We start from the raw sequence: 23,419 nt of genomic DNA on the forward strand, positions 1-23,419 counted from the left end.
AATACTTAAATCATTAAAAATAATTCAAAAAGTTGCAGATAGGCAAAAATAAAGAAACTTAAGTAGATATTAAAACTAAGGAAGGCAGAAAATGGGGAACAGAAAAATATGTGATATACAGAAAATGAATAGTAAAGTGATAAACATAAATAAACTTATATCTGTAATTTATGTACACATGGACTAAAAGCTTCAATCAAAATTCACATATTGGCTGAGTTTAAAAGCAAGAACCAATGATATTTTATCTTGAAGAGATGCACGTAAATAAAAAGACATAAATATCAGGCATCATTGGCTTCAAGACAAGGCATCTTGTTGATGCCTTGTTGATAGAAACAAGACACTTCAAATAAGAAAAGGATCAAAATATCAGGAATAAAGCAATTACCAATGTATAAACACCTAATAATTTAATTGCCTCAGTATGTTTGTGCTGCTGTAACAAAATAACTCAGACTAGGTAATTTATAAATGATAGAAATGTATTTCTCATAGTTCTAGAAACTGGCAAGTTGAAGACCAAAGTGCTAGTACTTTGGTCGGCTGGGGAGGGCTGACCTCTGCTTCCAAGGTGGTACTGTGGTCCTAAATCCTCTTAAGAGGAGGAACTCTGTGTCGTCACATAGTGGAATGTGGAAGAGCAAGTCAAAGCTGAATGCTGTGTGAAGCCTCTTCTAATTAAAAAAAAAAAAAAAAAAGAATCCTAATCCCATTCATGATGGGATAAGCCCTCATGACCCCTCAAGTCAGTTCTTAATGCCATCTCATTGGGTATTAGGTTCCAATACCTGAATTTTGGAGGGCACATATTCAAACCATAGCATAAAGCTTCAACATACATGAAGTAAATATTGAAAGAACTAAAATGATAAATACACAAATCCATAATCACAGTGAGAGACTTAAAACAAGTCTCTCCATAATTAATAGTTCAACTAGACACCAAATCAATATATAAAAATCAGAATGCATTGATCAACCATGTTTAGCTAAATGATATTCATAGAATACTCCAACCAACAACTGAAGAATATAATTTTAAATGCACACAGAGCAGTCGTCAAGGTAAACTTCATAGTGGGCCATAAGAATATCTTAATAGACTTCAAAATATTGAAATATTATAAACAATATTCTCTGATCACAACAAGATTATGCTATAAATAATCAATAACATATGTAGAAAATACCCCAATATTTAGAATTAAACATTTCCATTTTACACAACAAAGAGAAGTCACCAGTTTTTTAAAAATAGATTGCATAAAAATGAAAATACAGCATATTTAAATTTGTGGACTATGGCTTATCTTGGCTCAGAGAAAATTAAATGCTTATGTAATAAATGCTTATATAATAAATGCTTATATAATAATGCTTATATAATAAAACAAGAAAGTCAATAATGAATGATTCCATCTTGTAAAGCTGAAAATGGAGGAGGAAAAATTAATTCAATATCATGTGGAAGAAATAATAAAGATAATAGCAGAAATTGGTAAAACAGAAAATAGATGTCCAACAGAGAAAAATCAATAAAAGTTAATAACGGTTTTTTGAAATATCAATAAAGTTGATAAAATCCTAAACTCATATTAGCAAACATTTTCAGAAAAGGGATAAATGATATACTTCTTAGGACTTGCTGCCATGAGATCTTTGTTATAAATACACAACTTTGTCGATGTAGCATAAAAGCAAGCATATATTGGATTGTAAATAAATGTACACAGATGTTTTCCAATAAAACTTTATTGACAATGAAATTTGAATTTTATATAATCTTGGTGTATTACAAAGTGCTTTTCCACTTTTGGTATTTTTTCAAATATTTAAAATTATAAAAGCCATTCTTAGTCTGTGGTTGATACAAAAACAGGTAGAAAGATGGATTTGCCCACGAATTGCGGCTTACCATCCCCTGTTAGAAAGATTGATTATAATATTTAAAAAGAAAGCAATATTATAAATATCAGGAATGAAAGAGAGGATGCTAATACAGACATTAAAATCTTTAAAACAATAATAAGTATTATTTAAAACTTCATACTAATATGTTTGACAACTTATTTGAACTGGAAAAATTCTTCAAAAGTAAAAATTACAAAGCTGTCAATAAAATAAATAGAAATCCTGAATACCTCTAATTAACAAACTGTACTGTATTCAAAATTTAAACTTTCCTGCTAATAAATCTCAGACCCAGAGATTTTCACTGGTTAATTCTCCAAAAAAAAAAAAAAGGTACAAAGAAAGAATGCCAATCCTACATAAATTATTTCAGAAAACAGATAAGGAGTGAATGCATTCCAGCTCATTTTATGATATCTGTAATCCTCTGATACCAAAACCAGACAAATATATTTCAAGAAAAAATTATATGTTACTATCTTTCATGAACATAAGTAAAACAACTTTAACAAAATATTTACGTATCAAATCCAGTAATATAAAAATTATGATGCATCAAAAAAAGCACTTGACCAAATCACTATCTACTGAAGTTACAAATTTTTGGCCAGCTGGGAATTAGAAGGAATTTCCCTATCCTGATTAAAGACATTAATGGAAATTATATAGGTAACATACTTAATGGAGAAAAACTCTTTTTTCCTCAAGAGTGGGACCAAGACAAAAATGTCAAGATATCTATTGGCAGTCTTAGCAATTTCAGTAAGTCAAAAATAAGTAAAAGACATATAATTGAAAAAGACCAGAAATGAAAGACTAAAATATCTCAGCCGGTTTTGACAGGTTGATTTTAAAATTTAAATGGGAATGCAAATGAAATAAAAAACCAATTTAGAAAGAACAAAGTTGGAGGATTCATAATACTGGATTTCAAGATTTTTAATAATGCTGCTGTAATCAAGATATATGTGGTATTTGTAAAAAGATAAATATAGATTAATTAAAAAATATAGAATCTAGATATAGATCAACATGGTAAATTGATTTTTGAGAAACGTGATAAGGCAATGTAATGAGGAAAGGGCATTCTTAAAAAAAATGCTGAAACATCTGGCTAGTAATGTTAAAAAAACGAACTCAGTCCTTACTTCATATTATTTAGAAAAAATAACTTGAAAAGGGACATACGTAATAATACATTAAACTTTTATAAAAATAAAAAAATTGGTTTTCAAAATACACCATTATAAAAGTAAAAAGGCAAACCATGAAAGGAGAGAAAATATTTATGTTACATTTATCTGGCAAATAACATGTTTCAAGAATATGTAAAGCATTCTTAAAACTCCTGAATTTTTAAAGTTTTAAATAGAACAAACTAATAAAAACTAGACAAAATATTTAAATGAGAACTTCACAAAAAAGATATATAAATGGCTAAAAAGTAGATGAAAAATATTCAGCATCATTAGTCATTGGGACAATGCGAATCAAAACCCCAATGAAATGTCATTATATACACATTAACATAGCTGTAATTAAAAATCCTAACAAGAGTAACATTGATGAGAATATGGAGAAACTGGAACCTTCCTCATACACTTTTGGTGAAAATGGGAAATTACACAAGCACTTTTAGAAAACTATTTGTTAGTTTCCTTGTAAAGTTAAACATGTACTTACCACAGTATCTTGTACTTTCACAGTGAAAGCATCTGAATACACAAAGATTTTTACATCAATGTTCATAGCAGCTTTATTCTAAATTGGTCCAAAGTGGAAAACACGCTAATTTCAATCACTATGTAAATGGATAATCAAAATGATAGTATATTCAAAAAATGGCACAGCACTTGGCAATAAAAATGCACCAGGCATACACACAACACATATGAGTATCAAAAATAGTATCCTCATTGAAAGAAGCCAGACAGAAAAAAGTGCACACGCTATAATTCCATTTACATGAACTTCTATAAAATGCAGACAAATCTACAGTGACGTAAAGCAGATCATTCCATTCTGAGGGTTCTGGGGTGGAAGAAGGAACTGACTATATAAGTGCATGAGAAAATTCTTTTAGGGAGAGAAAATGTTCTGTATCTTGATTGCAGTAATGGCTTTAAAAATGTATATAACTGTCAAAATTCATTGAATTTGACTGAAAAAATTCATTGAATTTGAAAAAATTCATTGAATTGTACAATTTAAATGAGTTCAGTTTATTGTACAATATTATACAGCAATAAGGTTAATTGAATATAATGTTTGAGAAAAAATCTAAATGTCTTATATAGGGCAATATAAATATAGTGATATATTCATATACGTGTTTGAACATTATTTGCCTATTAGAATTGTTTCTAGAAAAAGTTTATTATTTTATAATCTTAAATAAAAAATAGAATTATTCCATAAAATATATAAAGAAAATGTTATTTACATCCTCTCAGGAAAAAGATCCAGAAGGGTATAATAATAATATACATAAATACCCTGAAGAAGGCCCATTAGGAAAACGGTTAAATATTGATTCATTGTTTTAATGGAATACTCATAACAGGGCAACTTCAAGTAAGTAGATATGTAACACTTAAGCATATATGATTTTCCACATATATTATTTCATAGATTTATTACAATTATGTGAAATTGATGTATTTTTACTTTTTGCAAATGAAGTATGGATAACTAGGTTAAGTAACTTTCCCTTATATTGGTGCTTCTATATATTTCCAGTTAGAGTGTTGATTGCTACATTTTTAAAAAATTACTTTTAAAGAACTCTATATTCAAATAAAAACAATACACAAAAACAATAATCTTTTATTTCAAACAAAAACAATAGCCTTTTTCAGAAATGTCATTTTTCATAAATTTCTATAAATATAAATAGAATAAATGTGGATAAATGTGCCTGGATATTTATTGCAGCATTGCTTATAAAGATAAGATATTGGCATCGGCACAAATATTCAAAAGGGAATACTGACAGAGCAAACATGCATTCAACGATGCTTACATAAATGTAGTGCACTCGTACTGTGGAATATTATACTGTTATTAAAATATGAATTACTTTTATATAAGTATGTGTGTTTGTATGTAGGGGAGGAGTGTGGATAGTTAAGTCTCATTATTTGTAGATTCCATATTTGCGGATTCATCTACTCAACAAAATTTACTTCTAATCCCAAATTAATACTTTAAGCACGTTCACAGCCATTTGTGGACATGCACATGTGCAGAGTGGTAAAAATTTCGATTGCCAATGTACATGTTCCTAGCTCAGACTCAATAAGGCAGTAGCAGTAGTTCTGCCTTCTCATATTAAGTCTTATACTGTAAATTAGTGTCTTCTTGTAGTCTATTTAATGTCACATTTTTCACAGTTTTTGTGATTTTTTTTTTTGGTGATTTGCTGTTTAATATCTTCCTGGAACACCGTGAGAAGTGCTGTCCAGCGTTCCTAAGCACAAGAAGGGTATGATGTACTATTTGGAGAAAATATATGTATTAGAGAAGCTTTCTTCACACATGAGTTGTGGTGCTGTTGTTTGTATTCAATGTTAATGAATTACCTGTAGAGTAAATAAGGTACCTTGGAATAGAAACAAACATTAAAACAAGAATATAAGTTGATTAGTTGCTGAAAATTTTGTGTTAAAAACTTGAAACATTATTTACTTGCCCAAAGTCAAAGAACTAATAACTAAAAATCGTATTACCACTTTCTTTCAATAATTTATTTGTGATTTCTAGCCAAGGGTTTATTTCCACTACAATGTATTATCATTATCACTGATACATATGTAGATTATATCAATATCTAAACAAAATGAACAAAAAATGCTATGTTCTGATGGTAGATGTGCCTATAAAGGAGAATTTTGTGAGTTGTGAATAGGGTTATATATTTATTCATTTGTTTTTCCACTTTAAAGTTGATGTAAAGTAAATGTAACGGTAGACCAGGAAGAATCTGAGGATAATAGTGGAACCACTATATAGATTTTTAAAAGTATCATGTGTTTTGTATAATACCCTGGATTAATCAGGATAATAATTTATAATGACTACCTCTTATTGAGTACTTGTTGCATCAGCCACTTGACATATATAATTCCATAATTTTTCAGATGTTAATTTAAGCTTCATTTCCCCTTGAATTTTCTTTATCTATTTATGAAGGAGACCTCCTCCTGTTTAGTGCCTCAGAGGAGATATGAAGAAAGGCAGAAGGTGGAAATAGCCTGCACATCTTACTGATTTTTATGTTCCATAAGTCAAAGCCTTGAGGAAGATTTAGATAATTTTCAGGTTAAGTCAGGCAGTTTTTGGTGGCTCATGCCAGATACAGTTAATTTTCTCCAATATCTCTTTTCCCCTTCTTCCATAGGAATAGTTACACTTTTAGTTCTAGACATTTCTGCCTAGAAATAAATAACATTATTTCCTACACTTCTATGCATATTAAGTTTGGACACGTGAATAAATTTCGTCTAGGGTAATGTATTATACTCCAGATCTGGGCACTTTTCTTCAGTCAATCTGCATGTACACTTTGCCTCTATTTACTTCTTTGCCACATCTGTCTTCCTGAATGTAGGCATGATAGCTGAAGTCAGTGTGGCCATTTTGGTCCATGAATTTGTCTTGGTAATGGTGGTCAGGAATAGCAGAAAAACATAGTAGGAAGATTTATTGTAGCAGATACATCCTATCACTTCAGGACAAACCACTGCTGACATCTGCATACGAGAGAATTGTACTTTTATTTAGCCCCTGTCATTTTGGGCTCCTGTTATTCACAGTTTAGCCTATTCCTAATTAATACATGGGTATAGAGGTGTGATGGGGGTGGGTGAGGAAAAGCACTTGGAAACAAGCAGGGAAATTAGGTACTTTGCACACAAACCATAGAGGTATTGTCTACTACCGGGAAGTTGAGATTAGCAGAAAGAACCTGCACTCTTTCTAAGCCTGCAAAAAAGGACTACATGGTACATCTGTGAGGATGGACCTGGGCAGCTTCACAGTAGATGTTTATAACCAATGAGTAACAAAGAAACACTATAAACTCGGTGGGCCCTATATATGTCATAATTCTGGGAGCCATTAATAATTTTTTTTAAAAACACCCATTGTAGGATATGTAGAATAATTAATTATTCCTTTTTAAAAGAATAAAATCTACCTAGTGCCAGTTATATGCTATATATTTTGCATAAATTATTTCATCTGATACTCACAAGAACCCTAAAGGTAAGAATCGTTATTGATAAAGAATAATTTCAATATGATTGATAATCCTGATAAAGTGACTAAGTACTAAAGAATTTAACTTGTTCAAGGTTACATAGCTAGAAAAATCACTGCTAAGCTAGCCTTTAAACACAGGCCCATCTCTTTCCAAGCATCTTCTATAATTGAAAAAATATAAAAACATCACTAAAAAGGAAAAATAACTAACCATTTTAGAAAATATTTAAAAAATACTAACAAAATCAAAATAATTGGATCTTAAGTATCCGGTTATAAAAAGATGTTATATGTAAATATAAATATATAAACATATGTGTATTTTTATTTATGCCTATACATACATACAGACATCTCATATGCACACACAATGGCACTTTAAACACTTCATGGAGAAAATGAATTAACATATAAAAATAAAAAATACAAACTTAATTTCTCAACATAATCTCCATCAAGTTCAAGGCGCTTTGGTAAGTGATAATATCAGCCATTTAGTTAATCCCTAAATAACTGAGGTTTCTGGGAATTTAACCATGCCCAGTGCAATCCTTTTACATTATTAACTGAAGAATAATAGGTGTCTCTTAAAGATTTTTTAGATTAGGAAACAAAAATAAGTCAGAAGGAGCCAAACCAGAACTATAAGGCAGATGCCTAATTATTTTCCACTGAAACTCTCTTAAAATTTCTCTTGTATGAAGAAAGGAGTAAGCAGGAACATTGTCATGATGGAAGAGGACTCTGGTGAAAGTTTTCTAAGCATTTTTCTGCTAAAGTTATTACTGAATTCCTCAAAACACTCTCTTAATAAGCAGATGTTATTGTTTTATGGCCCTCCAGCAAGCAAAATGCCTTGAGCATCCCAAAAACCTATTGCCATGATCTTTGATCTTGACTTGTTCTCTTTTGCTTTGCCTGGACCACTTTCATCTCTTGATAGCCATTGCTATAATTGTGCTTTATCTTGAGGATCATACTGGCAAAGTCATAGTTCATCTCGTATTATTATTTTTCAAAGAACTCCTTCAGGATCTTGACATTGATGGTTTAAAATTTCCATTGAAAGCTCTACTTTTGTTTACAGCTGATATGGGTGCAATGGTTTTGGCACCCATCAAGTGAAAAATTTACTTAACTATTTTATTTAGACAGAGTTGTGTAAGATGAACCCCTTGAGATATCTGTGGTGTTGGCTATTGTTTCTCTGTTAATTGTTGATCTTCTTCAACTAAGACATGAACAAGATGAATTTTTTCTTGCAAATTGATGTGGATACTCTGCCACAGCCAGCTTCATCTTCAACATCATCTAATTCCTTCTAAAATGAGTTATCCATTTGTAAACTGATTATTTCTTGGAAGCATTGTCTTCACATACTTTTTGTAAAGCATTAATAATTTCACCATTCTTCTACACAACATTCACTATAAGTTTTATATTTGTTCTTGCTTCCATTTTAGCAGAATTCATGTTGTTCTGATAGGGGTTCTTTTCAAACTGATCCTTTTCTGTACTTCAAACTAGACGCTGTTCAGATGCATTGTAACAAGTTAGTATACCTTTGTTGTGGTGAAAAACATGTTTTGAAATCCATGTGTAGTTTTTTTTCCTAATGTGCATTTTTCATGAACTTTTTGAAGACCTCTTGTGTAAATGAATTACATACTTAAAGAAATTAAAAAAAAAAGCATTTTAGTATTTTACCTGCATTTTAGTAATTTAGAGGCAGATCCTTGTCTGGTAGATCTCGTGGTCTAGTATCAATATTATCAGATGAAATAAAACTAAATATGGTATTTGGACAGATACTAAGCAGGAACTTGTTCCATAACATGACAATACATAGAATGAATAAAAATAACTTATATCTTGATGCTTCCTAAATTTAAATAATCTGGCTTGAACTCCTATATTTTCGGTAGTATCTAGGAAACAGAATATCAGTCATGCTTATTGGTAGTTAGTTACTGCTTCTTTTCCAGAATCATTCAAGAGTTCTGGGAGATTTACCTAGTCCAGAGAAAAGAAACTGGAAAATACTTCTAATTTTCTATACATCTTGTCACTGTGATCTTCACTGTACATACAAGTGTGGTACATTCTAAGGAAGAAGTTCTGCTCTCACTGGACCAATCTTTGACACAGTTATTTTCCATTCTCAATTCACAAAGCTGTTCTACTTAGTGTAGATAACTACCTCAGTGTATGACCTGGGTGTCAAACATTCCTCCTAGCCTACAGTAGGTAGCAGGAACCCTACCTCCTAATTATGGCAAGGGTCAAATTCTTCTGCTAGTATGATAATTCCTTTCTTTGCTGATGTACTGGAATAAGAGACTCAATCTGATAGTAGTCATGGCTGCCTCTATTGTGTCCCCTGGTGGAAGTATCATTCCTCTCAGATTGAAGACTTCCAGCTTTAAAGAATCCAGATATGACGGGAAAGAAGGCAGAAATTCCAAGTGGGTTGTTGGAATTGAAGAGGAGTCAGGGGAGTCACTTGTCTTGGTTCTTGGACCCATGCATTTTGTCTAATGGGGATACAGTACCATACAGTGGCCATTGGGTTATGCATCCTGAAGGATATTGCTCTATCATTGCAGGTTGTAATTCCAAGCTGATATCTCACAACTCTGAGTTCATTTAATCACTCTTTCTGGTCAACCATGAATGAACTGTGAGGTATTTTGTATGCAGTCCCTCCAAATGCTGTTTTCCCTCACCTGCTTCTTTCCAATTCTCCAATCTTGCTTCTTCAGGTTCCTGGCCAACCAGTCAAGTAATGAGACACTGCCCATAAATCTATATGAGTTCTTATCATAGACCAATTTTCTCTTCACAAAATGTAGCTGAGAGGAGGATTCTGGGAAAGTGTTGGAGTAGAAAGCTCCAGGAATCTATTTCCGCAATTAGATAACAATTGCATAGGCAGAATATGTCTAATGTAATTGTTTTGGAACTCAAGAGTCTATTGAAGGCTTGCAATTTTTAGGGGAAACCTTGGACAGTAAATTGAAGTTAACTCCAGCTCTTAGCACAGTAGCAGCTACCCATCCTCCACCCCAGCTGTGCACATTTCTGGGGCAGCTTGCACACTGCTGGAAGTATCCATTGGGTGCAAAAAGACGCTGTCCTCCAAACACTGGAGATCTGCACTGACCACTGGCTGATGCTTTTAATCACAGAGATGCAGACAAAAAAGCAGGGGGACATTGTTTTTGCACCTCCCCCCATTGTGCATGCCACTCCTCCTTTATCTTAAGTGATGTTCAGAGGATTTAAAGGTCTAGTGTGTTCTCTACTTTCATTTTTACCTTTTTGGGAACCAGACATTAAAGAATAGGATTCAAAAGCAACTGCACATAGGGGAAAATTAGAAAGTGGCTGCACATACCCAGCAAAAGTGACAGGCTCAAAAAACACAGGAGAAGACCTTAAGTTTATATCGCAGACTGATCCTTGACTCAAAGATAGCCTACAACAATTTAAAAATAATAAACACAAAGATTAACAAAACCCAGAAAACTCTGGGAAAGGGAGGAACCTGATTTCCAGATCATGAAATAATATTATATAATACACTAATATTATTCAATATTAGTGTATTCATTATTCAAATGTCCAGTTTTCAACCAAAAATAATAAGGCATCCAAAAAAAAACCCCCCGGGAAGAATAGTCCATTCAAAGAAAAAAATAAATAAATCAACAGAAACTGAACTTGATAAAGATCTATGGCAGATCTACTACACAAAGACATTAACACAACTGTCTTAAAGATGTTCAAAGAAGTAAAAGAAGATGTAGAGAATGTTAATAAAAAGATGGATGAGCCCAAAGAAAATATCAATAAAGAGATTGGAAATCTAAAAAGAAACAACAAGAAAAATGTTGGAGTTGAAAAGTACAATAACTGAAATGACAAATTCACTACAGGTATTCCAAGGCATATTTAAGTGGGCAGAAGAGAGAACCACTGAATTTGAAGCTAGAACAATATAAATAATAGAATCTGAGAAACAGAAAGAAAAATAATTGAAGAAAGGTGAACAGAGCATAAAGAATCTTTGGGACACTCAAGTGGACAAATATAGGCACTGTGGCAGTTCTCAAAAGAGAAGAGAAAGAGGAGAGAATATTTGAAGAAGTAATGGCTAAAACTTTCCAAATTTGAAGAACTACATGAATATATACATCCAAGAATTGTGACAAACTCTAAATAAGGTGAACTTAAAGGGACCCACATTGAAACACATTATAATAAAACCTTGAAAGCAGCAAGAAAGATTCAATGCCTTATATTTAAATGATTCTCAATAGAATTATCAGATATTTCTCAAGACACATTGGAGGCCTGAAGGAAGTGGACTAATATATTCAAAGTGCTAGCACAGAAAAACAAACAAAAAACAGCCAACCAAGAATCCTATATTTAGCAAAACTGTCCTTCAAAAGTGAGCGGGAAATTATGGCATTCCCAGATAAACAAAAGCTGACAGAATTTGTTACCTCTAGACCTGTGCTGTAAGAAATGCTCAAAGGTGTCCTGCAGGTTGAAATTAAAAGACACTAGACAGTAACTTGTTTTGTAAAGCCACTGAAAGATGAATGGATAAGCAAAGTTATATAAATACAATAGATTATTAATCAGCTTTAAAAGTTATGCATATTGTAGTATATGTCGGAAGAAATTTTGGAATATTATGCAAATTGAAATCAGCCTGTTTTTCAGGGTTACTCTTCATTCCAGTTACAGTACAATAGCATCAGTTTTCAGCTGAGATTGACATATCAAGCAGATCAATTCTATGAATCAAGTGTAAGTTTATTTATTTATCTATTTATTTATTTTGTAGAGAGAGGCTTTTGCCATGTTGCCTAGGCTGGTCTCGAACTCCTGAGCTCAAGCTATCTGCCTGTCTTGGCCTCTCAAAGTGCTAGGTAAAAGGCATGGGCCACTGCACTGGGCCATTATTCTTTCTTTGATAGGTGATCATAGAGAACCTTATATAAGACCAGAGGTACGAGCTAAGGGAGACATATAGATACAAAAGTGATAGATGACACAGGAATCTGAACCACTTATTTGTGTAGCTAATTTGTACAGTCTGAAACTGCTCAAAATCAATCCTAAATGTAGTAATTCTGTCTTAAGATAGTATTACTTCTGTCTTAGGCTGGATTTCTATTGGGGTCTTCCCAATTTATGACTTTGTGCAATTGGGAGCACTGAGTTTATCATGGACATTAATGTGAGAATTTCACCAACTATAAAGCATGCCCGTTCTGATTTCACATTCAGAAACTGAAAGGCAATTACAAATGTGTCTATATAAAACAGAATGGATTGGATCTCCCATTATTAGATAACCCTGTAACACTTACTCTAATAGATGGATCATAATAGAGCTTTGGATCTTTGAGTATCCAACATCCTTTCAAAGAAATTGCTCCTTATACAGTTTATATTTACTTAATAGAAGATAAAAGGGCTCTTTGTGAAGACTGGGGAAATCTTAACTCTATATACTTGTTTTTTTATATCACCAAAGGTGCTATGGTTTGGATCTGTGTCCTTGCCCAAATCTCATATTGAATTGCAGTCCCCAGTGCTGGAGGTGGGGCCTGTTGGGAGGTGATTGGATTATGAGGGTGGTTTCTCATGGTTGAACACCAACCCTGCCTTGATGCTGTCATTGTGATGATGAGTTATCCTGAGATCTGGTTGTTTAAAAGTGTGTGACACCTTCCCCACCCTGCCACTGTCTTTCTACTGCTCTGGACATGTGTAGTGCTGCCTCCCAATTCCGCCATCATTGTAAGTTTCCCAAGGCCTCCCCAGAAGCCAAGCAGATGACAGCATTATGCCTCCTTTACAGCCTGCTGAACTGTGAGCCAATTAAAGTTCATTTCTTTATAAATTACCCAGTCTCAGATATTTCTTTATAGCAATGCGAGAATGGACTAATACAAAAGAGATCCAGCCTCCTTTTACATTGATGGCTTCTGAGGATGAGAAATTTTGGTGTAAAATATTTTTAAAACATATTCAGTGCTCTTTTGACAAAACTAAAGTGCTACTAAACAGATTTTGATAAGTAGTTTTAAAAAGCTTTTCAATCCCTCCTGAATTCATGATTCTTTTTCTCCCATTGAAGATCAAATTTATGATGTATTTTTTTTTTTGTTTTCTTTCCAGTTAGGTGGTTGTGGTTTTCAGCTAAATATGAAAAAAAAAATTCCAACTGGAATAGCCTGAACAGTAATTAATATTTACAGTCTCACATAATGGAATGTTGTAAGGTGAGCGGCCCCAGAGCTAGTTAATTAAAAATGTCATCAAGGCAAAGAGAACTTCCGTCTTCATCTTTTGTTTCCTCAGTGTATTGGGTTTTTCCTCACGTGGTCCCCTTTGTGATCACAATACGGGTGTTGTGATTCCAGGCCTTAGATGCAGATATGCCATTGTCAGGTTGTACATCTGCCTTTATATCAGTAAGGAACTTCCCTCAGAAGTTCCTAGTAGACCTCCTCTCATGTTTTATTGGCCAAAATTATGTCAGATACCCTTATTTAAACCAGTCATTTGAAACGTGACTTGGGAGTTTTATAATTGGCTTAGTCCAATTAAGATTTAACCCTGGAGTTGGAGACAGGCCGCTTTCCCCTGAATTTAAAAAGTGAAGAAAAGAGTAAAAAAGAAACAAAGCATTTCATCAACTCTTCTGAATTTACTTAAATCTTCTTAAATATTATATTTAAAACAACACTACACATCGCCAGCAGGTATTTACCTTAATGTATGACCTGGGATAGAACCACATGACTTTCTATCTTCTTATGAACTTGGTGTGTGCTACAATGCAGGACAATGGCTATTTCCTTTAAAGGAATAAATAAATTAAAAAAAAATCTCGACCATTTTTCATGTTTATTAACATGAGAACAAAATGCTAACCTTTTGATGGAAAGCTCGTCACAGTAAGCTTTTCTAATGTTGTCCCACCAAGTGTGGGAATCCAGTTAGGAAAGTGAATGTATTTGAGTGAGTCTGTTGGTATCATTTGACAGCAAAAACAACAACAAGTGGTTGTAAATTATGCAGCAGATACCATCATTAGCACCTCCTCCACATCCACATACTCTACTGTAGAATAGTAATTTTTCATTGTAAGAGACTTAACTAAGCTGAATGTGAGTTACTTTCACATGGAATTTGAAGGTAAGACAACAGGCCAAAATAATAAAATGGCTCTGTATCCCAAATGCTGCATGCATGGCTGGAAACTGTCAGGCATCCTGAAAACCAAGTTGCTTTCAGTGTCCTTAAGGTGGAGAGGATTCTGGTGGTGTTATTATAGTATTATTTTGTTTAAGCCAGGTACTAAGTGCATGAATTTGTCAGACGAATGACTGCTGACACAAAAGATTAAAGAATATTATATTTTAGAAATAATGTGTTCTGCCTGTGTGAGTAGCACAGAGTTTGATGACTGGGTCTTGGTAAACATTTTATAAAGACATAAATAAGCCATTTGTGACTTCAAATTGCAACCATTTTGAAAAACCTGAAAGCTGTTTCATAAAGGAAATGCCAAATTTATCGCAAGTCAGTACAAAAGAAAACACTTGTCTTTTCAATATCTTTCACAAAGCTATATAGTTAGTAGGCTCTTCAGGTTTAAAATAGTAGCCTGATATTTTTGTATAATTTTATCTTGATTACTAGCTATCTATGGAGCTAATAGAAAATCAAATAAGGTTTTGAGAAATCAAAGGTTTCCCACATTCTCCTACTGTATTAAAAAAAAGAAAGAGAAAAAAGATAAAAGAGAGAGACTAAAAAAAAGAAATATAAAGGAGGTGATATGAGAATTGCAGATAGTAGTTAGCTATTTTCCTCCTGCTAAAGGGTTTAAAAGACAACCTGTGAGTCCATATTTTTATAGCTTTCATTTGCAATATACAAAAGTATTATTAGGCAAGCAAGTAAATTGCTACATATATCACATGTGGGGCAAAATTCTTCTTTTTCTATTACATAAATATACATCTTGAACAAAATCTGGTAAGACATTAAATGTTGCCCCCAAAGTATCTGCATTACCGCAGCCTATATCAATAAAATGAAATCTTAGGTTTGTGCCATGAATCTTTATTCAGATTATTATTTGTAGATTGATGACTTGCTGAAATGAAACTAGGATGGCTGGTCAAGATTTTTCTACTGAGTTTTCTTCATGAACTGTGGAACATATGGCATTGCTGTGACTTGAGTGGGAAGGATCCTTTTTTCTCACTCCCTGCTATGGTATCTTTTCTTTGGGATCTTTGCAGTTTCAAAGAAATTTAAACTGATTTTTCTTCAAGACTAGTGTTAAATGAAGTCTTTGTAATAACCTACTTTTGCTGTTTTGTTTTTTGTTTTCCTATGAGAAGGAAAGGACATATGGTAAGAAGAGGATCATAAGTGAATTAGTTATTTTGAAAAATAAATGACCATCTCTTTGATTTTAGGGCAGGCTGTCTCAGAACCAGTTAGCATCTATTGTTATGGGTCTTCAGAGACAGAAGAAGAGGAGATTTTAGCATGCAGTTACCTTTTGCATCATTACTATGGTATAACAGCATTAAAATCAAAGTGAAAGGGACGTTTCAAGATAAGAGAGATGAACCTCGTTAACCCCCAAGATAAGAGGGATGAAAGAGTAAAGAGCCAAAGCATTTATTAATGGAAAGCTGACCTTCTTCTCAATCTTTTGTAAACTTGCTCACTCATTTTTGTCCTCCCCCACTTCTACTCTGCATTCTGCAGAGGTAAAACCATCCATTATTTTTTGTCTGCTTCCCAAATTTAGTCATAGGTGACCAAGCTATGCTCTTTTTGTGAACTGCAGCACTATTAGCCTAGGAGAGCAGATGGGCTGCTCAGTTTGAACGAAATGTCACGTTTACTATAGAGCTTGACCCCTTCACCTGCCAGAATCACTAGTCTTAGACACAGTTTGTCTAGTTTATCTGAAGTTAAATCAAGATCAGTTCTTGGTCTTAATCTTTGCAGATTTAAAGCTAAAAGAAAATAGAAAAGCTACTTTGACTTAAAGTCTACTTGATATGAAGCTCTAAATTGGTTCTTTACCTGCTTTATGGATAGCTATGAACAGCTTCCTAGGGAAATTCTTATATTTTCTTAAGCTGTATGTCCCAAGCTCCATTATTTTTCATCACTAAGTAACTCTTGTTAACAATTTGTGCATTTGTGCCAACTACATTATTATCCTCCAGTCTTCCTAAATGAACTTGTTTTTCTTTATTCTCTTTCACTTGGTGTATGCATAGTTTCCAAGATTGAACCATCATTCTTTACAAGACCCCTTATATTTGTACCTTCCTCCCCATTCACACTTTTAGCATTGAGGTGTAGACTCCCAACTCACAGGTACCATACCCTTCAACCTGATCTTTATCTCTGGTCTCCTTTTACTTACCATATTTGCTTATAAAATAGGTGCAATGGTTATTATTTGATAAAGTCAAAATCCTGATCAGCAAGAGATACTCAGGGGTTTCTTGGTCTGGTTTTATGAAAGATTATATGGTGACAGTGAGCAAGTTAGATAAGCTTTGGTGCCCTTTTTTTCGTTTACTATTACCTGGGTTAATGGTCTACCTCAGAGAATCACTATAAGGATTTCAAGGAGACTATTTAAAGTATTTATCATATGGGGAGCAGTACATGTGTTTGCTATTTTTTTAAATCTGTCATCAGAAAATAAAATCCACTTTCATGTTTACTGTTTAAAAGTCTAGTAGGTTTGTATCAATTTCTGAATACAAATTCCTTAGACTAGTTGTACAGGCCTTCTATTAAGTTAATTCATCTTTCTTTGATTAATTATTTTCAATGCTTTTCATTCTTTAGGGTAAACCTTTAGTCATAGTCCCTATCCTCCCCTAGAAACTCAATACCAAATTCCAACTTTGTGAATGTTATCTCATTTAAAATCCAATCCCCCCATACTTTCTTTTGTTTGTTTTTGTTTTTGTTTTTGTATTGTTTTGTTTTGTTTTTTACAACTTGGCTTTGCCTCAACTATTCCACACAATATTTTCAGATAAGTTCACCCCACAGTAATTTTTATATCATTCCACAATCTTTTTTAAAAATTAAGCATACAATTTATGCTGATCTCTTCTTCTGATTGAGATGTTTGTCACAACATTGCTCTCTGATTTTTGCATTTATGGAGGTTTTCTCAAATAGATTATGGTTCTGTGAGGGTAGGAACCATGCCTCTGCCTTCTTTTGCAAATTCTTAGTGCCTGTGATAGTGAAGTATGCAGTAAGTAATAATAAAGATTTGTATAATTTAGGTAAGTAATGGTTTGAAAATTTTCCATCTAGATTCCTTTGTATATACATTCTTGGAAACAGTCCAGGACAAAAAGAAAATGAAATTTTAATTCATTTTGTCTTATAGCCTTTCATGGCTTAAAATAGCTAATTAAAAATAAAATTCCCTACTTAAGAAACTGGCAAACTGAAGAGTACAATTTTGTCAAGATAGAGAGGTTCTGGAAGATTTCTTTTAACCTTGTATGACAATTATTTTTCTTTTTTCTCCTATAGTTCTCAACTTCTTGCCTGATCTACTCTTTTCTCCCCAATTCTCTCCTCTAAGCAAATCCTGCAGAACTCTCTGTAATAAAGTCCATTTCCAACTTTTGAGCTCATGTGATTCACTCTCCCTCTTAGCTCCTGTAGCCAAGCCACACTGACCCCTTTTCTTTTCCTTGAACATACTAGGCTCTTTGCAGCTACTTCAGGACTGCTGCATTTGCTGTTCTGTTTGCCTGGAATGTTCTTCCTCTGATTCCAGCTGTATCTACTGCTTCTTTACATGGTTTGGGCTAAACTTCAGGGTATATCCTCAGGGATCACTTCCCTCACCACTCTGTTCAAAGGAGGATCTTGACCCTTTCCTATTACTTTCTGTCATATCACCCTGCTTATTTCCTTTATAGCACAAAACACAGGCTGAAATAATTATATCTACTTTCTGCTTCCTTGTTTGTTGCTGTTTTTCTTCACTGGTGTGTAATTCCACAATGACTGGGACTTTAGTCTCTGTGTTTATCACTCTATTTCTCATACTTATAAGAGTACCTGACATAGAGTGGGCACTCACATAATTATTGAATGAATAATAAGCTGTAGTTTAAGCAACAAAATATATGTATTACCTATTCAGGTATAAAGTAAGTATTCTTAAAAGGGGGTGTAGTGAGGTGAGAATATGAAAAGCTGGTCGCTTATGAATTCTCCACAGAGAGAAAAGGGGTCTAGAATGAAGTTAGTCTCATATAATAACCCAATTACTTTGATAAAGCAGGGTTTCATTTCTACCCAGCTGTGAAAGGACTAATGGATCCTGGGTATATGTGTTTTTTTTCTATGCATTTCCTCACTATTGTATAACAGATGAAATGAAGAGAATTATTTTAATAGCTGCTAATGTTTTCAAGCAAAAGTAAAACATGTCTTGCCCTCAGAGCTTGCCAGAATTTCTGACTCACTCTTTCAGTCAGTACAGAAAGGAAATAAAATTTAACCCTGCAATTCCTACAGACTCATGTTGATGTAGAAACAAAACAGTGTCTTAGCCTATGGTATAAGAACTTATGTGATGACATTTAACATATAAATTACATACATTGATTAGGGCAACCTCTATACTTTCTTCTCTGACCACTGTACATCATTTTTCTTTTATTACCATTATTATTACTATCCATGTTTATCTCTTGCTGTTAACTCTTCAGTCATCTCAGTATACAGTTCTTGATCTCCAGTAGTCTAATGCTTAGCCTTTTCTCCATGTGTTGGTTGATGCTACGTTCCCTGACTGGATTATCAATTTTATTTCAAGGTTTGGTCCCAGTCCTATATCTTCTGTGAGTTGTCCTTTTCTAATATTGTTATATTTTTCACTTGTGTCCTTAATCATTTGCTGTATTAGAGTTTTCCACTTTTTCAAAATCTATGTGTATTTTCTCTGTAATAACATTAAAGATTCTCTAGGAAAGAAATCATTCCATGTATTTCTTTTTCAATCACTATAGCTCCCAGCACTGTCTGAACCCTGCCTGAACAGTGTCCTAGCACTTTCACGTGTGGGTGCTCAATAAATCTTTACTAAATTAAAGTGAATTATAAGCAGCATGGAGAGACTGGAAGGTAGAAATCTACTGTGTCTACTAAAGCTCCATTGGGTCTATGTTTCTAATTTTTTTGCTCACCAAATCATTGAAGAGAGTTTCAAAGAAGTTATAAAACTAACCTTTTGTCTCCTTTTTCTCTTCTTGTAGAACTGGAGATATCAATAAGAATGACTATAGGGCAACAGCCTAAGATGGGAAGAGAGCAAAATTTTAGATACTAGCTAATTGAAATTATTCCCATTAGTCTGAATCTTGGGTTAGGATTCTGCAGAGAAATAGAGCCAATAGGAGTTAGATCAATTGATCAATAGATAGATATAATAGATAAATATGTGAGATTTGTTATGAGGAATTGGCTCCCTCAGTTATAGAGGTTGAGAAGTCATGATCTGCTATGTGCAAGCTGCATTCCCAGCTTTTCACCAGGAAAGCCGGTGGCATAGTTATTCATTTTGATTCTGAAAGACTGAGAACCAGGGAAGCCAGTGAAGTACATCCCAGTTTGAGGGCTGGAGACGATGAGGTGAGATATCCCAGCTCATACAATGGGAAAGGAAAATGGAAGAATTCCTCTCTTCTTTGCCTTTGGTTTTATTGGGGCCCTCAACAGATTAGATGATGCCCACCCATGCTGGGAGGTGGGGGTGGGGGGGTGGGGGGCAATCTACTTTACTAAAACCACCCATTCAAATGCTAATCTCATTAGTAAACACCCTCAGACACACGCAGAAACAATGTTTTCTCTGGGCACTCTATGGCCCACTCAAGTTGACAGATAAAATTCACCATCATAAATCTCCAATTGTGCTAATTTTGCTCTTCTTGGAGAAATATGCACATCATCCACAAGACACAACAGAAGCTAAAGAGATATTTGGCAATATCTCATATTATAGAAATATGGCCAAAGACATGAGAAAGACATAAAGACCTCTCTGTCCTAGTCTGTAGTGTATATTTGAGAAATCTGCCCATTTGTGTTAGCCTCTGTCACTGCTCTGGGCCCTCAAACAAACATGTGTTGATTTGGAGATTGAATTTGTCCACTATTGGTTCCTTTAGATCTCATGTGTAGGAAAACTTTGTCTCTCATAACAATCAGCTTTGTATATGTTGATAATCAGAACAATGGAAATGCTGGCTTTTTCCTTCTTTCTCTTGGTAGATAGAAAATTTTCATAAGTTCTGGAATACATGTGCAGAATGTGCAGGTTTGTTACATAGGTATACATGTGCCAAGGTGGTTTGCTGCACCCATCAACCTGTCATCTAGGTTTTAAGCCCCACATGCATTAGGTATTTTTCCTAATGCTATCCTTCCCCTTGCTTCCCATCCCCCAACAGGCCCCAGTGTGTGACGTTCCCCTCCCTGTGTCCATGTGTTCTCATTGTTCAAGTCCCACTAATGAGTGAGAACATGTGGTGTTCGGTTTTCTGTTCCTGTGTTAGTTTGCTGAGGATGATGGTTTCCAGCTTCATCCATGTCCCTGCAAAGGACATGAACTCATTCTTTTTTATGGCTGCATAGTATTCCATGGTGTATATGTGCCACATTTTCTTTATCCAATTGATCAATGATGGGAATTTGGGTTGGTTCCAAGTCTTTGCCATTGTGAACAGTGCTGCAATAAACATACATGTGCATGTGCCTTTATATTAGAATGATTTATAATCCTTTGAGTATATATACAATAATGGGATTGCTAGGTCAAATGGTATTTCTAGTTCCAGACCCTTGAGGAATTGCCACACTGTCTTCCACAATGGTTGAGCTAATTGACACTCTCACCAACAGTGTAAAAGTGTTCCTATTTCTCCACATCCTCTCCAGCATCTGTTGTTTCCTGCCTTTCTAATGATTGTCATTCTAACTGGCGTGAGATAGTATCTCATGGTTTTGATTTTGCATTTCTCTAATGACCAGTGATAATGAGCGTTTTTTTCATGTTTGTTGGTCACATAAATGTCTTCTTTTAAGAAGGGCTCGTTGACATCCTTCACCCACTTTTTGATGGGGTTGTTTGTTTTTCTCTTGTGAGTTTGTTTAAGTTCCTTATAGATTCTGGATATTAGACTTTTGCCAGATGGATAGATTGAAAAAATTTTCTCCCATTCTGTAGGTTGCCTGTTCACTCTGATGATAGTTTCTTTTGCTGTGCAGAAGTTCTTTAGTTTAAACAGATCCCATTTATCAATTTTGGCTTTTGTTGCAATTGCTTTTGGTGTTTTAGTCATGAAGTCTTTGCCCATGCCTATGTCCTGAATGGTATTGCCTAGGTTTTCTTCAAGGGTTTTTATGGTTTTACGTTTTATGTTTAAGCCTTTAATCCATCTTGAGTTAATTTTTGTATAAGATGTAAGTAAAGGGTCCAGTTTCAGTTTTCTGTATATTCCCAGAACCATTTATTAAATAGGGAATACTTCCCCATTTTTTGTTTGTTTGTTTGTTTTTGTCAGGTTTGTTTTTGTCAGATTTGTCAAAGATCAGATGGTTGTAAATGTGTGGTGTTATTTCTGAGGCCTCTGTTCTTTCCATTGGTCTATATATCTGTTTTGGTACCAGTACCATGCTATTTTGATTACTGTAGCCTTGTAGTATAGTTTGAAGTCAAGTAGCATGATGCCTCCAGCTTTGTTCTTTTCGCTTAGAATTGTCTTGGCTATACGGGCTCTTTTTTGGTTCCATATGAAATTTAAAGTAGTTTTTCTAGTTCTGTGAAGAAAGTCAATGGTAGCTTGATGGGTATCCGGCAAGATGGCCAAACAGGAACAGCTCCAGTTTGCAGCTACCAGCAAGACAAATGCAGAAGGCAGGTGATTTCTGCATTTCCAACTGAGGTACCTGGTTCATCTCATTCAGACTGTTTAGACAGTGGGTGCAGCCCATGGAGGGCAAGCAGAAGCAGGGTGGGGCATTACCTCACCCAGGGAGCCCAAGCGGCTGGGGAGCTCCCTCCCATAGCCAAGGGACTATGCCATGAGGAACTGCGCTATCCAGCCCAGATACTACACTTTTCCCACGGTTTTTGCAACCCGTATACCAGGAGATTCCCTCAGGTTCCTACACCACTAGGGCCCTGGGTTTCAAGCACGAAATTGGATGGCTGTTTGGGTAGACACTGAGGTAGCTCCAGGAGTTTTTTTTTTTTCTTTTCCCCCCAATGGCGCCTGGAACCCCAGTGAGACAGAACCGTTCACTCTCCTGGAAGGGGGTTGAAGCCAGAAGTGACCTCATATTTCCCTGCACCATTACAAAGGCAATACTCACCAAGTCAGTAGTTTCAACTCAAAGAGAGAATTGAGAATGTTTGTGCAATGCCAGTAAGGGAGAGATATTTTTATTTCAGCAGTAAGGGAGAGATATTCTTATTTCAGCAATAAGATAAAGAATATGCATTTATGTGAACTACCTGAATTCAGAAGCTTAACTGGGCAGTTGGGTGGAATATTTACTTCAGTTCTCCTGATAAGCAAGCCCTGAAGAGAGATGTTCGGAATTAAGATGGGGCAGACTAATAGAATCCTCACAACCTTGAGCAATACAAATGCTGCTGTACTGAATCAGTCCAAGAAAAACATAAACTTCATGTCTGTGTGCAGAAACATTAGGGTATCTTCATCTAATATTTTGTTTGCACCATTCATAATCCCTTCTGCTTGATCTAAATCTAGTCAAGAGCATATCCCAGGGGAATAAATGCCATATTGAGTCTCTTTAGGGTGAGAAAATGTATATTGGAATAAACATTTTGATAAGCATTACTATGCTGATGTAGTAGTGCCTAATTTATACAATGCAGTTGAGAATAAATGGTTTCAAGCTAGTAAGTTTTCTTGATAAACCAAATTGTCCTTTGTTCATCACAGCTTTAAATTTTGATCACTTGAGATGGAAGTCATCTAAAAGATATTATATACTGATTTACCTTTCTCAACAGAGCATAATGATCATTATATACTCATTTTATTAATAACCAAGAGTCATCAAAATGAATAATAATTATTATTTGGTGCTGTGA

This window comes from Pongo abelii, chromosome 2, assembly GCF_028885655.2.
Source record: "Pongo abelii isolate AG06213 chromosome 2, NHGRI_mPonAbe1-v2.0_pri, whole genome shotgun sequence".
Taxonomy (NCBI): Eukaryota; Metazoa; Chordata; class Mammalia; order Primates; family Hominidae; genus Pongo; species Pongo abelii.